The 14,237-nt window shown below is 41.4% G+C and overlaps 1 protein-coding gene across 7 annotated transcripts in view; it reads left to right on the top strand.

Moving 5' to 3' along the window:
• Nucleotides 1-14,237, top strand: part of PPP2R2B (protein phosphatase 2, regulatory subunit B, beta) — a 480,871-nt gene that overhangs the window by 179,120 nt on the left and 287,514 nt on the right. The window lies entirely within an intron of this gene.

Raw genomic sequence — 14,237 nt, forward strand, 5'->3', positions numbered from 1 at the left:
TGACACGTGGGGCGAGCAGCGCGATCGCGATCGGTGGGGCCTTTAAAAATCACCATTATGAATTCTGCAGCAGTAGTTTCTGCTGAATCAACAGCCAGCAGAAAGCAAGAGGGTTCAGCAAGCTGAGCTTTGCCAAGAGGTGAAATTGTTGTCTCTCTCTCTCTCTCTCTTTCCCCCAGCTTGTTCTGACATTAGCCCTAGTGCTTTGGGAGCAGGAAAGGAAAGTCAGCAGGTGGAATCTCGTTCTGCCTTTTGTGTGTGAATACAGAGTGGAGGCATTTTTTTTTTCCAAATGCCAAAACTTTTGCATTTTTGCTTTCATTTTCCATCTGTAAGCCTTTATTCTTAGCCACTCGTATAAAGTGTTTCATGATCACATTGTAATAACCATGTGAGAAAATGTGTGTGAAAGTGCTTTAGGAAAATGTCGCAAGGTATATTAATTTATTAAGTTATTATTCTTGGATGCTAAAATTTCGGTAATATTTAATCAAATCAAAATACTACTAGAGAAATGTGATAGGGGACAGTAAAAGAGTTCAAGCTCTGAAAGAAATAAAAAGATACACACTTCTGGGGGTAAAGGTGGCATCTTCTATAAATATCCTTGGAAGTTTTAGATAGAAGGATTGCCCAGTGCTATCATCATTATTGGCGAGCATCAAGCCCAATATGTCCATGGTGCTAGACAAATTAAGCAGAGTTGTCAGGTCTGGTCTCCAGGAGCTTAGAGATGGCTTTTAAGGTGTCCAGCCCATCCCTCCCACATACCAAGCACCACACTTACTGATTCTTTTTATTTGCATGATGACAATGTGATTGTAAGATATTCTTCCTGAGTCTTGGTGCTTTGTCACTGACTCGGTGACCAGGTAGCATGTGACTAACTCTGTATCTCAGCATGTCACCCAAGAGAGAAGTTGGCCTTGGGTCTGTTGGCTTTTGGGGTAACATTTCTTTCTGTTTGTGACTACAAAGAAAGAGGGCTGCCTTTATGTTTCTTCTATATTACATTATTTAGGCGAAGGAAACACTTTCTGAGCTGAGAAGGTGACCAAATTGGGGCCATGTATATAAGGGTGTCAATTGTGAAATGAAGAAATCGGTTAAAAATGACGCTCCTTATTGCTTTCAGGGTCCTGGATATTACCTTTGTTCCTCTGTCATCACATTTTTGTAAACTCCAATTCTGGATAGAATGTCCAAAATGAAATATGAGTTTATAGCAAAGAGCTTTCGAAAATCTTTCTGATATGTGAGAATCAACCTCTCAGTTCTCATTCTCTCTCTCTCTCTCTCTCTCTCTCACTCACACACACACACTAAACACACACATACTAAACACACTCAAAACCAAACATTTATATTTCACAGTAGGTTGTTTTTAATCTGATCCTAGAGAAGGTATGGGGAAGTGGGAAGACAAAAAAAAAAGGGGACTTAGACCATGTATATACTAGAAGTTGGGTAGAGCAAGAAGTTCTCTATGGTCTTAACCCATCCATTTTAGGGAACATTCGTGCAGTTGTGCTGGCCAGAGGGGAAGATCCCTCCTCTTTTGATGAATACCTTAGGAACTGTACATCTTAAAAGAGCACCAGATCAAAATATTCTTTGTTAAAATTCTCTTCATTGAGGGCTTGCCCCAAAAGTTTTCTTCCCCCTTATTAACTTAAACCCACTTACTGGGGAATTAGGTTCTAAGTCCATTTATAGACCTTTGCTTTTCTGTTTCCTTTAATATTTCTGCATTTTTCTCCTACTCACTCAGATATATCAAGTTGGGTTTTTTTTTTCCTCCAAAATCTTCACATTTATCTCTGAATTTTTCTTCCCTTTGCTCCGATCATTCCACACTGCAGTGTTCTATTTAAAGCTGAAAGCTTTTTGCTGTGTAGTTAGTGTGAAGGACTCTAAACCCAATTTGCATTGTAAGTGGTGGCTGCAGGCAAGTACATCCAGCTAAGAGCATTGAAAATGCTAAGGGACACTTTTACCCAAGCTTCTCTCTCTCTCTCTCAAAAAAAAAATGCATGATATGCATTTATTAAAGACATTTCCAGTGACTTGTTTTAATTCTGGGCATTAAAATTACTGCTCTCCCCTACGTTTTCCCACCTTTCCTCCCTTTTAAAAGTTAACCTTTTTGGACATCTTCTATGTTCTGTTCTGAGCTCTTTATGTGCAGCATTTCAGTATATCCAAAGCCTGCTAAATGGATGTCATCATTTCCATTTTCAAATAAGGAAACTGATGCAACTGGAGACTGGAGATGGTACTAATTTGCCAAGGTGACATGTTCAGTGGGAAACCTCGTCTTCAAGCTCAAGACTGTGTCTGAAGCGCATGTCCTCCCGCTAGGAAATTTCACACCGCTTCATTTTCCTTTAACCATCAGTTCCTGTTATGGGAAAGATCACAACGGTTTTATCTTTGTGTGTAAGCTGTGTTTCCATCTGGAATAAAAAATGCTTTGCAGGGATAATTTGAAAATGTGTGTATGGGGTTGAAATGACTACAAAAATAAAGTCAACACGATGGTCTGGTTGGCTTTTTTAGATATGGAACTCCAGGTTTCCTAACCAAGGATTCATCTCTCAGATCTTTCTATATGTGGATTTCTTTCTGTATTTTTAGGCTTCTGTTAGAGCTAACTAAAACCCTGTCTCTGTAACAGCAGTCTGTAAGTTTTCCAGATTAATCTTTCTACTTTCTAATGGGGCCACAGACAGAATATTCTACATAGATCCAGTGTTTCAAAATAACTGCTCTGTTCTCAGTCTCCTTAGCTGTCAAATGGTAACAACAACGGAACCTATGCCACAAGTAAAATCATTCCATACAGAGAAAGCCCATGGGACAGTGCCTAATACAAAGCCAGGCCTCAATACAATATAGATTTTGTTATTATTACTTAAACTGCACTTAAATAGCAAGCAGGTTGTTTTTCCTTAGATCATATATTGAGGTGGGGTGCTCTGGAGGGGAAGGGCTATTGGAAATGGGAGAGAGGTCACTAAAACCCACCATAGTCTTCTCTTGGCTCAGCCACTAGCCATGGATCTTGCCATTTAGTAATTTGTCTTAATGTGTTTTTTGGTTACATTCTGGCAACAAGTGAGTTCCACCTCCCCTCAGAGGCCTTTAAAAAAACCATCCTGTTTGTATATATTATAGGAAGAATAAGTTCACTATTCCATGCAGTTCCTTTCAATTATTGATTCATTCTGCCTCTAATTGCTTCCACAAATATTAATTGACTTTCCACAGAGATGATACAACGTGTTCCAATACATACATGGTCTCCGTCCTCATGGAGTTTCAGTCTAGTGGAGGAGGTAGGCGTTAGACAAATAATTTTGCAAATAAACATGTAGTTACCAACTGCGATAAATGCTATTCAGGAGAGGCACAAGGTGCCTTGGGATCATATATAAGGTGGAAAGATGGATTTAATTTAGATGGGGGGCTCAGGGACAGCCTCTCAGAGACAGTTCAAGCTGAGAACTGGCTGGGTAAGTCTGGAATTAACAAGAGCTGAAGGCATTTTAGGTAGAAGGGGCAATAGGTACAAAAGCCCAGAGATATAAAATAGTCTGACAGATTCGAGGAATGGAAAGTTGACTATGGCTGGAATTTAGGGACCAAGGAGAAGAATGATGAAAAAGAGACTGGAGTCTGCAGTTCGTGTTGAAATGTATCGAAAGCAAGAAAGATTAACACTAGGATAGAGGATGGATGAATGGATAGAAATATCATAATGCAAGTACAAAATATTAAAGACAAAATCTAGGTGGTGGGTCTATGGATATTCACTGTAATTTTTTTTCCACTTCGTTGTCTGTTTGAAAATTTTCATTAAAAAATGTTGGGACCAGATCACATGGAGCCTGTTGACAATGAAGAGTTTGGACTTTATCCAAAGATGGATGGACAGCCATAGCTATTAAAGGATATTGATTAGGCAGGAAATATGGTCAGGTTTGTTTTTTTCAAAAGCTCAGTCTGGCTGCTGTGGGGGCTGGGGTCAGAGAACCAGGTATGAAATGAATAGGAATGGAAGCTGGGAGATAATTAGGAGGCCGTGGCTGCGCTCTGTTCTCTAGGATGGTGACAGCAGCAGAGATGGAGAGGATTAGGTGGCTTGAGATGCATTATAGAGAAAGAATGCATAGGACTTACTTGGTGTGATAGATTGAGTGTAAATGGAGAAGGTCGTGTCAAGGGCGACTCCCAGACTTTTGCCATGAGAATGAATGGGATAAGGGAGCTTGTCGCTGAAACAGGAAACAGACTTTGAAAATTGATTAGTTTGAGGAGCCCATGAGACATCTAGAGTCGCAGCACGACTCTCGAGTACGCAATTGGGTATCTGGGTTTGAAGCTTAGAAGAAAGACCTGGACTAGATAATAAATTTGGGATTAGATATCACCATATTAAAAATATTTAAAACTGTGTGAATAAGTAAGATGCCTAGGATAAGAGTATTCCAGAGCAAAATTTGAGCCAGCGAGTAAGAACTTACAAGGAAATTTGTGATCTTGGCTTGGTCTAAAAAGTAGTTGTAACAAAAAGTACCTCCCAATAGAATAGGGGCCTTGGGAAGCATCATTAACCACACACTGATATTATTTGCATAATGCTATGTGGCTATTTCTCAGCTATGTGGTAGGATAAGAAGAGTCTGGTCTCGAGTGAGTTGAGTTTAGAGAGTCTCCATACTTGAGACCAGAGTGATTTGTGAAATGCCACAGCTTCTTAGGGCCACAGGAATAAAAGCAACCTCCATCCCATGTAAGTGCAAGAAAGAGGGAAGCTATGATGAATAAAGCTGGGAAGGTACATAAAACTGGCTTTTGATATGAACATGCTGGGAAGGCATTGGACAAATAAAAGGAGGTGGTGTCAGATGATGGAGAGCTGCCTCTTGGTTCTTTAAGTTGCTTTGGTATTTGTATGCAAATGTTAGATCAGAATGGTATTTCCAATGCATATGGATGAAAATTTGAGCTCTCCAGTGTTCTGAGAGAAACCTGAAATGGAAGGTGAGAAGAAGCTGCCTTACACTATTGTAAATGACCTTTCTGGGGATGGGAAATGTTCTGCTACTAAACATAATAACTGGAGTGCATTGAAAATCACTAGCAAGTATTCATTATTAGCATCCAGGTCCCTAGGGGCAGTCCCAAGCCCTTTATGAGTGCTGGTCAGAAATGTACCAATGAACCTGGAGTGAATAATATTAGGCCAGTCCTGTCAAAATATCAGTAATGCTCAATGAAAAGAGCACAGCTGCAGACTGACATTCCTGGACTCTAGCATTTGCATTTAAGCAGAAACTGAGGTTCCAATTTAGACACTTAGCTGAGGGAAAAGAACTAAGGTATCATGAGTACTATCTGTATTCCAGGTTTTTTCCCAGGTGTTTCTCAAATGTTTACCCATTTAATCTCCTTCAATAACCCTGAGAGAATGGTCGCATTAGCCCCATTTTTCAGAATAAGAAATTCCAAAGTGGGGAGAACCAAAGGAATTGTATAATGAACATATGTGTATTACAAATATACTTACTAGTAAGTGGCATAACCAGATTGGGGCCTATGCCTGCCTGGACACTAGACATGTGTTCTTTGCCACCCCTGCTGCCTCTCGTCAGGAATTCTGGGAGAAAAATGCAGGTTGTGTTCCACCTCCACATACATCCCCTGGACGCTCTCTCAGCGCTGCTAGGTTCACTCGATCCATCTTTTCCCAGCACACGAGTGTGCAGACCTGGGCCTCCCCATTGTCCTACAGGGATGGAGCTGAATCCCCCAACCGAGTGCCAGGATCTTTAGCTGACTTACTCCTGTAGATTTCTTCTACTCTATTAATAAGAAAAGAAGGCAAATGTTTATGGAAGTGAGGAGTCAAGATGTGAGAACTAGCTGTGTTTTTGTAAATAGTCCTCTCCAAGTCCCTTACCCCAACCTGGGACGTTAATAATGTTGTTCCTAGGCTGAGCCAAGAGGGTCCCACTGGGCCATCTAGGCACCCATTCTCCAGGGCTGATGGCAACTCATATGGTTGCCTGGACCACTGCAAAAGGAGTGGGAGAGGGGCAGCTGTGGAATGACAGAAGTCCTTGAGCACATAAATAAATGTGGAGCCATCTAAGGCCTCACTCTGGCCACAGCAGCTCTCCAGCCTGTCTCCTCATCCCCCATTAATAAAAAGATGAGTTTGCTTTCACCCAACTTCACTACCAAATTTCCTTCTTTTGCTTTTCCAATTGAACTCTAGAATCAGGCTAAAAGTCAGTTCTGATGCAACTATGCCATTGACAGCACAGATTCTTTCTACAAGGCCACTAGGAGATTTGTCAGACATAACTCAGGAAACCTTGAGTTCTTCTGTTCCAAGTTTACTGTGGAAAGAGTTAGGAGTGAGGATGATAGGGTGTGCATGTGGGAGGTCCATGGTAAACTAACCAGTGTTAATAGGTTTCTTTGGAGAAAGGGCCATCACGGGTAATAGGAAGGGGTGTGCATATATGGAGGGAAGTCAGACCCTCAGTTCTGTGCTTTAGAAGAAAACAACTGGATTACTTACAACAAATGTAAAGAAATGAAGGGAGTCTTTGGGTAGGAGACAAAAGATGTGTGAAGTTTAGGGGTCTAGAGGGGCCCCTATGGGCAGGTTTTAACCTGGGGAAGATGGAATGTCCCAAAGAGTACATTAGCTATGGGCAGATGTGTTTCAGATGTACTGGCCTTTAGCTTGGTGTATCAGTCAGCTCGGGCTGCATAACAAAATACCACAGACTGAGTAGTTTAAACAACAGGAAGTTTATTTCTTATGGTTATAGAGGGTGGAAGTCCAAGGTCAAAGTGCCAGCAGGGTTAGTTTCTGGTGAGGCCTCCCTTCCTGCAGAGAGCCACCTTCTTACTGTGTCCTCACATGGCCTTTCTTCTGTGTGCAAGTGTGAAAAAAGAAAGATCTCTGGCATTTCCTTCTCTTCTTATAAGGGCACCAGTCCTATAAGGGTGCGATCCCCAATCCCTGGGCCATGGACTGGTAGCGGTCCATGGCCTGTTAGGAACTGGCCACACAGCAGGAAGTGAGAGGCAGGCAAGCAAGTGATGCTTCATCTGTATTCACAGCCGTTTCTCATTGCTCGCATCACTGCCTGAGCTCCGCCTCCTGTCAGATAAGCTGCGGCATTAGATTCTCATAGGAGCGCGAACCCTACTGTAAACTGTGCACGTGAGGGATCTAGGTTGCGCACTCCTTATGAGAATCTAATGCCTGATGATCTGAGGTGGAGCTGAGGCGGTGGTGCCAGTGCTGGGGAGTGGCTGCAAATACAGATTATCATTAGCAGAGAGGTTTGACTGCACAATAAATGTAATGCACTTGAATTATCCTGAAACCATCCCTCCAAGGCCCCCACCCCTGTCCATGGAAAAATTGTCTTCCATGAAACTGGTCCCTGATGCCAAAATGGTTGGGGACTGCTACTGTGAGGCCATGCTCATGACCTCATTTAGCCTTAATTATCTCCTTAAAGGTCTTATTTCCAAAGACAGTCATATTAGGAGTTAGGGCTTCAGCATATGAATTTAGGGAGGCAAAATTTGGTCCAGAACACTGGGGAACTGACAGCTTCCTCCATCAAGCATTGCTTATTACAGTACTGCGAATCCCTGATCGGTAATGAACCTGAAGTGGACACAGAATGGCAGGCCACCTCCTCCACTTAGTGTAGGGAGATCAATTCTGTGTCCCTCCACAGATGCACAAGGTGTAGAGGGTGGAAAAGCTGTGAACATCTCTCGTGGGGAATATTGCAGCAAGATGCTAAGAGTTCCCAAGTGGTCTAAAAGGCAGAACTTGGATCCTTAAGTACAAAATATTAATATCACCAGGAAAGGTTTTACCAGAAAGGAGTACTATACAAGAAACTCAGTGAGATTAACAGTGCTCATATAACTTTGCAGAAGTCAGGTTAGGGCCAGAGGGACCCAAGTTGGGAGGTCTGTTGACTCATGCTCGCTGTACTATTGTCATTCATGTTTCTCTCTGACTTTATATCTTTATAAGGCAAATAATATTAATATATAAATTCTTTGTTACTTGAAAGCATTCAAGCATTACAGAAGTAGAGAAAGGAAAGCATGAGTCACCTTCCATCCCATGCCCACCCTACTTCCCTGCCCACATGTTACCATTGTCAGTAGTTGGCAGACCTCCGCAGAGCCCGCTCTCTGTGCATTTTCATGCATTTACCTACATGTGTACAGGCATACCACTGAGGGAGATGTTTGCATAAATCAATGCACGCTGCCTGCTTCATGTGCACTTTGTTTTTCTCTCACTCAATGATGTGTCTTCAAAATCTTTCCATATCAGAACACCCACATCTGCCGTGTGCTTTTTAATGGCTGCACAGTGCTCCACGGTATGACTGTACCGCAGTTTATTTAACGGTTCCCTGTGGATGGATAGAAAATTGTTTCCAGCTTTTATATTACATAAGATGCTGCAGTGATTATCCGTGTCTATGTTTTCTTTCAAATGTTCTCCTTTCTGATTTTGTTATCTTTAAAGCAGAGTTGCCAGTTTCCATTTCTTAGGAAAATGTAAAGAATAAATGTCTGGTTCCATTTATTCTCCATGTAACAGAGGTCTTGGAAATGTCACCTAACCTGAAAACCCAAATTTTCTAATGTAGAGAATGGGAACACCTTGCATACCTATTTATTTGTGCACAGTACCGTGACTTCCAAAACCATTGTGGATCTGAGTTTCAGTAATGTGTAGTGATGCTGGCGGTTGTGGAAGGCTTCCTATGTGCCAGACACAGGCTTTGGCCTTTAAAGTACTTTTCTCGTTTAATCCTCACAATTCTATAGGCTGATACCATTCTTATCCCCCTTTAAATGAAAAGTTGAAGCAGAATGAGATTATTACTTGTCTGAGGTTACGCAACAGTAAGTAGAACAGAAGTCACATCCAGGGCTGCCTAATTCCACATTCTTAAATACTGCAAAGGATCATCGCAATGTAGCGTGTGGACACACCTGTTTAAAACAAATTATGATGCTGACACAGGGAAAAGATTATTCATTTTTCTAAAGAAATACTCTTTCGAGTCAATCGGTACAAAGGGTCCAATTTTTATCAAGAATTTGAAAATGAACTGAGGGAAAAATCAAAGGGCAATGCAGTATCATAAACAGTGGTGTGGACTGCACGTCAGAACACCTGGGTATGATTCTCAGTCCTGCCACCGTAACTAGTCCCTTTTGCTCTCTGGGCTTCATTTTCCTAATTTCCTATAATGAGGTTGAAGATAGGGGAGGAGGGGTATGTTCTCTAACAGATTTTCTGGCTCTAAATTTCTATGATGCATTATGTTTGTGTTTGTGATCATCTAGGTGTCTCTGGTAGGTTCTGATGTCGTGTGCAGGGTGAGACTGGGGCAACACGGACAAAGGCTCCAAATGGCCCCAGATATTCCCGGTCTGGCTATACTTACTGATGGGTCAGATCATCCTTCTGGCAAGAAGGCTCTGGTGCAGCCAAGAGGCGGAGCCAGAAAGGGAAACTTCTCTTTGCCAAAAGCTGCTGCAGATGGAGGAGCCAGTCTGTCTGGGCAGCCATGACTTTGAGAGGAGCCATTTGGCAAAGTTGTTGGCAGGAGCCACCTTGCAGCATGAATGCTGGAGACGGTCCTGGGCTGGAGTGAATCGGGGATGCAGCAAAGGTGGCTGGTGGAACAAATAACCATCTGGGGAACAGGGCGCTGCTCATCTTGCCGCACTGATGGGAAGAGCACGTGCCAATCAGCGAGGCTGAACTCTCAGAGATGCGATCTGACAGGCACAATAGAACACCCCCTGCCATTACACACCACGTGGAGCGGGTTAGAAACCCCAGGGGAACCCAGTTCTTTCAGAAACCAGGAAGGCCCCAATTTCTTTCACTCTTACGGAGTAGGAAAGAAAATTCAACTCAAACAAAAACTATTTATTGCCAAGTGCTCTGCACGATGTGCTGGAGCGTGGGGTGAAGGATATGCTCTTGTTCTCAATTATCTTTCCATCTATTTGGGCAGGAGACACTCTGTCCTTCTCAAAATGTCATTAATCACATAAGCTGGGTTTGGTGAGACTGTGCTGTGTTTACCTCTCCATCATCACCAGGTGGCGGAGGTGGTGGAATCGGAGCCCACCTGGCTCTAGACCTCGCTCTGGCAATGCCAGCTCCGTGGCCTAGGACAGGTCCCTGCATCTTGCTGGGGGTTTTCTTACCTACAAAAATACGTCAGGGGATGAGGCAACATGGCATTGCTTATTTGTGAGAGTTAAATAAATACAAAAGAATCCCTCTCTTACTCCATGCATTTGGGGCCAGAGGTTGATGGCCAATTCAAAAAGTTAAGGGAAGAAATAATTTTTTTTTAAAAAAGACCTAATGAGGAATCAAGGCCTTATCTTTGAGTTTGGATCTGCTGATTGTGAGTTATAATATATTTCTTGCATAAACCACATCCAAAATGACAAAGACTGTGCCCACCTTTAGTTTCCTTGAGATAGAATGAGAGCATGGATACCGCAGAAGCAATCTGACTTCAGAATCCTAGATTTTTATGATCGTTCCCCAATTTTTGTTGCTCCTACTTTGGATTTGACAATTTTTTGTCAAGTCTTTTTAAAGCATTCAACTTAATTTTCATACGAAACAATCATTCTCTTTCTTTTCACACCATTCTTTTCATCACCTTCCATGATATTTAATTAAATAACAAATATAACTGGTATCAAGGGATTTGGGAACAAACGCAACTGACTCTCAGTAAACATGAAACTCCACCAAATGTGTGTCTGTGTCCCCGAGATTAGCCTACTACATTAGCTGTATTTATAAAGCATGCTGTAGGCCCATTTTACAGAGGAAATGGAAGACACTTTTTTTATCCAGTCAGTCAGCTACTTAGAGGTCTGTTAAAAGAGTTTTTGCTGTAATTATGAGGAGGAAGAGCTACTATATATACTGAGTGCTTGTGTATAGTAGGAATTGGGTAAAGTACTCTGTACGTACTCTATGTGATGTACTATGCATTATGTATATATGTGTATATGGTATACTATATATGATATATATGACAGAAATGTGTGTATGTGTGTACATATTTTTATATATTTATAATTTAGTGCTCGCAGCAACTCTCAAAATTATGTACAATTAAAGCCAAATTAGATGAGACTTTTAGGCCTTATTCACCACTGTTTATCCATTTCCTAGTATAGCACCTGACAAATAGCACTTGTTACACAGTGACTGAGGAAATTGAGGGAAAGAGAAAATCTATTTCCACTTTACTGATGATAAAACTGAAACCTAGAGAATTTGTGTAATCTACTCAGTATCAATCAGCAGACATAGAACTAGAATGCAGGTATGTCTGAGACAAAACTATACATTCTTAAGAACAAATTCAGGTATAGTACAATAATTTTTTTGTATAAAGCCCTAGGACATATACTTTGGATCTCATATTGCCCTAAGAATAACCCGATAGGATAAAAATTTGGTATTCTCTCCATTTTGTACATGTATGTAGATGTTCTAGAACAGGAGTCAGTAAACTTTTTGTGTAAAGGGCCAGATAGTAAGTATTTTAGACTTTGCAGACCATATGGTTTCTGTCCCAGCTCCTCAGCTCTTGTAGTACACGCACATGGTTGTGTTCTAGGGAAACTATTCACGTAATCAAGGGGTGGCCTGTTGGCCATAGTTATCCTCAGCCCCGTTCTAAAACAGTATTAGGAACCCAGTAGGAGTTTAGGCAATGGTGATCGTCTGTGTGAGTGGCTGCAGCAGGTGCTAGAGGGAGGCTTACCTGACCAGGGATGGTTCAGTGGGGAAGTGGGGCCTTGGTAGGTGCTAGCAGGTCGAGAGGAGGGGCGAGGGCTTTCCTCATTGGAGGTGGACTCTTGTGTGATGTTAGGAGGCAAAAGTAAGCAAGGAAAGTGGCATGTTGTTCTAGCAAATGACCTAGAGATTAGAGATGTAACTATGCCTGACAGCTCGTTAAATTCCCACACATAGCCATAGCCCTTCTAAGTTGTGCCCGTCCCATTGCTCACTCTGTAGTCATTTTTAAAATATTTATTATATATTAGGCACTGTGCTAAGAATATAATTTTTAAGAATCGGATATAGACCCTGCTGTCATAGAGCTTGCATTCTACTGGCATTCTGCACATTACATAAACATACACATATGAATATGAGTGTAAATCTTGCTAAATACCATGTAGAAAAGAAAAGATGCTCTGGCAGAACAAAACACATGTTCACTGAGGAAAATTCAGACTGTAGAGAAAAGGCTAAAAAAGAAGGTGAGTTAATATTATAAGCATTTTTGATGTTGTGAATTTCCTTCCAGACTGTGTGTGTTAGAGAGAGAGAGAGAGAGAGAGATAAACGGACGAATGCTGAAATTATATGTAAAATGGTATCATATTAAGGGTTTGTTTGTCTTTTTTGGCCCCTAACACAATATTGTGAGCATTTTTAATAACATCCTGTAGTTGAACCATAATTTTACCAGTTGCCTAATGCTGGCAGTTTAAATTGTTTCCAATATTTGCCTTAATAATTGTGTGACAAATAATGGCATGACGCTAAATCACGTTTTTGGTTATTTCTTAGAGCAAGTTTTTAAAGGCAAGATTACTGGGTTACATGGTCTGAACAATTCAGTTTCTAGACGAAAGGGATTAATTGCCTGCTAAAACAGCTGTACCGAGGAATACCTTTGTAATCACCATGGCCCTTTCTCACATTGCTTCTATCCATATTTTTCCTCCACCTCACATTGCTACAGATTATCAGGCTGTTTAAATTTATCCCAAGGAATTTGTGTGGGATGAAGATCGGGAAAATTTCACGCAGATATAACCACTGAATTTTAATTTGATTGCCCTCGTCCCTCCCAAAGCCCCAGGTACTTTCACCCTTGGTGAGAGGCGTGGCAGGCCCGATTCTCAGCCTCTGCCAGTAAGCACATGGGTGAGTAGCTCGTTCCCTGGGATTCACTTGGCCACCTATGTTAAATAAAATTGCTTTCATGGTTCCAGGGCATCATTTGTAGATGAGTATATGGAACCTGGTGACCCAGAAATGTTAATTTTCTGCAAACTGGTGAGTAGGTAACTTCAAAGAATGATTGACCCAGTATGACAGCCCGATGGTTGTTTAATGAGCTAGCCTCTCATGGGGTACAAATTTGACATTTTTGAAAGCTGTGCTAACTTTTTTTTTCTTTTTTGGTTAATTCTCTGTGTGGTTGAATGCAATTTGAACCCAGGCAAATCTGAGAAAACTAGACTCTATCATTGACTTGAGACTACCAGACATCTCTGATTTTCTTCAAAAAATTGGCACCATTTATTTGATATAAATGAAAAGTACAAATCGTATAAATTACCACTGGGGTTATATTGTGAGTAACTGATTTTGAGTCCATTTTCAAAGTATATTTACTGTCCGCATTTCAGCGGTCTTTGGGGATTACAGCTGAGAGTCAGTTTGAAGTTGCAATTGAGTATTTGGGACATTTTCCCCCTCCGAAGTGTCTTGAGGTCTTTGAAGTAAGAATACAAAGCTCTTTGAGGTATTTTTTTAATTTTAAAAATTTATGAAGTATTAAAAATTATACACAGCGTATATGACGTTTGTATTCAGTACATAAAATTTAAAGGATGGATGGATGGATGAATGGATGGATGGACAGCTGAATAGATCAATATTTGTGGTGTAGCCTTCTCAGGGGACTAAAAGTATTAAAGTATCTTCTAGAAACACCAAGTTTGGAGGTGATTTGGGGGTATCATATTAAAATTTACCTTTCATCCCCTTCCTCTTCTGTCTTGGAGGCAAGGGTAGGTGGGCTGGTGTGAGAGGGTATTGATTGGGGTGGCACAGATCCGTGGGGACATGCTTCCTGGAATTCATCAATGGGGCCAGTTTAAAAGTAGAAGATATGACGAGGAGAGAAGAGCTTCCCTAGAACCGTGAGCTAACAGAAGAGAGGAAGACAGTCCAGTGCTTTCAACTGACATCTCCTGCAATGACTAATTTCGAATCCCTTCTCTCATTCATCCCAGTTCTGCAGGATTAGCCTGGGTGAAACTGACATACTATGTTTTAGAAGTCAGAACTCTCTGGTCACTTCATAGGATAC

Source organism: Propithecus coquereli, unplaced genomic scaffold (assembly GCF_000956105.1).
Source record: "Propithecus coquereli isolate 6110/MARCELLA unplaced genomic scaffold, Pcoq_1.0 Scaffold58, whole genome shotgun sequence".
Taxonomy (NCBI): domain Eukaryota; kingdom Metazoa; phylum Chordata; class Mammalia; order Primates; family Indriidae; genus Propithecus; species Propithecus coquereli.